We start from the raw sequence: 3,862 nt of genomic DNA, 5'->3' as shown, positions 1-3,862 counted from the left end.
CAGCCGTTTTTTTTTTACTGACCTGAGCGTAGGAGAAGACCCGTGAAGTAGCATCCGCCCAGCAAAATGCACACTGACTTGAGAGCAATATCAATTTCTTTTCCCTCAAGTAACTTGAATACCTTTTTCACTGGAGGCTGCCAATTGCATATGAAATATAACTTAACACCACTGTTCGCCAATCTATCACATTTTTTACCCCCTGAATTATTTCAGTGTAAAGGAAGCAACCTACTTTATCTCAAAATGTATCTCTGTATTGGTATATATTGTGTCTGTCATTTACGTCTGTTATGTGGAGAGATAATTGTCAGCTTGGACCATGTGCTTCCGGAAACTGTGAGTCACCAATAAAAGTGACTGTGGCCTCACTGTAGAAGGGTTGTCAGAGTTGTGAGAGTGGGTTGCTCTTTAAGACAGCAAAAGTGTGTGGAAATCAGAAGTAATATATTTCCAGTGTGACTTTCTATATTTAAGACACATTCATGAGATGTTTTAGGAAGTAAGGAGACGAAAATAGATTGCCGTGTCTCAAAACCTGTCAGACCACTTGAATATCCAATATCCTTATCTTTAATGTGCTGCATATTCCCACCGGGTGACGAAAACAGACTCGCAGCATTACAAAGTAAATAAAATAAATAAAAATAATTCCTCCCCATATTCACCAAAATAAGCCTAATGTTGTAAAAAGGATAAATGCAGCTGCTTTATTTTCAAGCACAGAACAGACCTAGAAGGCAGACGTTCTATTACATTGACTGTAGATCCATACCACAAATTACATCTCTCTAATAAAACGATGATATTGAAGTCATCTAACACACGTAATTGGCAGGGGTGTCAGGCTGAAACTCATGACTGCTCTATAATCCATGCTGTGATCAGGCGGAGCGCCGTGTTCTAAACCAAAACAAAATAAACATCCCATTTTGTTGCCCAGTTGTCTGGAAACCGAGTCTGTATGTTGGATGAAATGTTGAAGACCCTGCAAAAGACCCACCCTGCACCCTGCTTTCTTGCGTCTGTTTTCAACCATCTAAACAGAAATGTATTGATCATCCACCATTATGCCGTCAGATATGTCGATCCTTTAATAAACACTCTACAAAAGTTTACTTAACTTGTTATTTAATTGTTTGTTTTCCTTGTTATGTAACAGTCAGCGCCTTCATATTGTTTCGCTCATCATGCTGCATGCGGGCTAATAAGCTATATGAAACCCTACATGTCTCTCCACCCAACCACAAGCTGCTCATGACAGTCAAGAACCCCACAGCCTTGCTGTAAGAGATCAGGTGTCAGTGGTCTTTCCACCAATTAGTACAATGGAAGAATTGTGAGCCCTAATTAGGGACTCTGACATTTGACTTCCCTTTAAAAAAGCGGCGTACTGAAGGGACGGTGTGCAGTTATCATGCCTTAGTGCGCTACTCTTTCAATGCACTGTGAAATACTTATCTTAGGTGAAAGGTGTTTTTTGCAAGTTCTCAGTAGGATATATTGCGATTTTTATTTTTATTTTTTTTAATGTTGTTATGACGTGTCTTTGAATTAAACCAGCATGTGGATTAGGCAAAACCAAATGTTTCAGTAAATGTAAAATGATGATTTATTCTGGAACTTAATTTATTTAAATTTATTCTATTCTCTATTAAGCAAGTATTCAGCTGGTCATGAGGTCTTAAAATTCCGGCCCTCCTGAGGCGACCCGCTCGAGGTAAAATTGAACTGTTTTTATCAGGCTACTGATATGATTTAAGCATTTTTCAACATGTACTACTTGCGTAAAACTTTTCAATGGGGAGATTATTGAGTTTAAGGGTGTGAATCTCTTTAAAGCTTTGGATAGAAATTCCGAATTGATGTGTATTCAAAGAATCTAGAGTTTTCAAAGAAGGGGAAAATACTTAGAATTCTTTCAGAGGATTCAAGAATTAAGAGGTGACAGCCAGAACTCATGCTCTGAATTGAAAATTGAAATGTAGATGATTTGTGACTCACTTAGTCTTTTCAATTCCTTTGATTTTTTTGCTTCTAGACAGAAGGCAACACATTTCAGCTCATTGCAGTTTCGGGCCTTTCATAGACAGTATTGAATGCAGGGGTTTGATGACTCATCTGCTGGCAAAAACAACTGGGGCTGAAACTTTAACCCATTTACAAAGCCATTCTCTTAATTTTACTGAGCTTTTACATATGTGCATATGCTTACATTTACATTAAGTCATTTAGCAGACGCTTTTATCAAAAGCGACTTTCAAAGAGTTTGAGGAGAAATAAGCGATAATGCTTTATATACAGTATCAGACTCGCTTTTTATCCCAGCATCATTTTTGGTTCCACGTAGAATCTCAGTGTGTATTGATCTGACTCAGTCCCTATATTTGTCGCAAGCCACACTGCATGAGTCCAAAGAATGTTTAGTATGCTTTAAATACTCCTCAGCTCACAACACTTCTCAATGGAGACTGGGGCTGGTCGTAACCACTGACCTTTAATAGACCTCTCAGTGTTTTTCCGCACACTGTTAGTTCTTTGTCTTGCCTGGGTTCCCCTGAAAAGCAATGTATTATTTATTTAACTATGGTGCAAGCAGAATGTTTTATACATTAGTTTTCGCTCAGTGCACGCACGGGGTGAGGGCTCAATCTGAAATGCAGCCTCTCACTGCTGAGCTGTCCCAACATATGACCATATGAGTCATTTAATATCAACTGCAGTTTTTTTAATAATATCAAATGTTTAATATTGTATTAAACCTTTTGCTGAAAATATGGAGTAGCCTTTTTATCATTTCAATGGCTTAGAGGTGCAACAAGCAATTTTTGAGAAACACTGTTGATATTTGAAATTAATACTCAAACAAATACGGGTGTTTTCATATTGCGTGCTTCTGTCCGATCCATTTTGTTTTCATCATAACCTAACAATACAACCAGGACCATAAGCATTTTTATTCCATGCATGTAAATCAGACATTTATCAAATGTGGCAAGTTTCAACAGCGTTTCTTAAAAATCTCATACTTCAACTGTAGCTCAATTGATAGAGTATTGTGCTAACAACATGGTTCAATCCTCAGGGAACACACATACTAATAAAAAATGTATAGCCTGAATGCATTGCTAGTCAATTTGGATACAAGCACATGCCAATATGCGTAAATGTAAATGACTGTATATAGATGTAACAGCTGCACATGTATATCACTGTCTTCCCTTTAGGATAATGAGAGGTCACATGCGTTTTATTACATGTACAGTTTGTGAATACAAAACTAGCGGAACTGCAGTTAAAGCTGTGGTCACGTTTCCCATCTTGTACAATTTATATTATGTACAGCACACCTTTATATCCCTTTAAATAATTAGCAGATTTTATCTGGTGTCTAAACACTATTTTAAAATAGTCTAAAGATTTGTTAGCACCCTTACCACCCTGTTTTTTTATCACAGTGTCAAAAGATCTTTGCATACTTTTAGCAATAATGACATGCCTGTTCAGCCTTGCAAACATGCATTATATCCCTTCAGCATGTCAGTAGGGGCATGACAAGTTGTGAGATGACTACCTAAACAGCACGCCTCACACATCTTGTCAACTCCTGCTTTAGGAGCCCAAATGCAGTTTTTTTTTTCTCACATTCTGTACAATAATTTGAATGCACAATCAAAGGAGTCTGTGGTGTCACATCCATGTCACTTTTGGCAAGAGACGCACATTATTTCGCAGCTAAAATTTAGCTGTTTAGCAACCTGTTTATGAAAATATCCGATAATGTCTAGCAGATCTCTTTCAGCCAAACTTAAATTGCATGTCTATCAGAGTTTTTCTTTGCTTCCCTCCCTCTCCGTCCTAC

This window comes from Triplophysa dalaica, chromosome 3 (assembly GCF_015846415.1).
Source record: "Triplophysa dalaica isolate WHDGS20190420 chromosome 3, ASM1584641v1, whole genome shotgun sequence".
In the NCBI taxonomy this organism is placed as follows: domain Eukaryota; kingdom Metazoa; phylum Chordata; class Actinopteri; order Cypriniformes; family Nemacheilidae; genus Triplophysa; species Triplophysa dalaica.
This window is presented reverse-complemented; position numbering follows the sequence as displayed.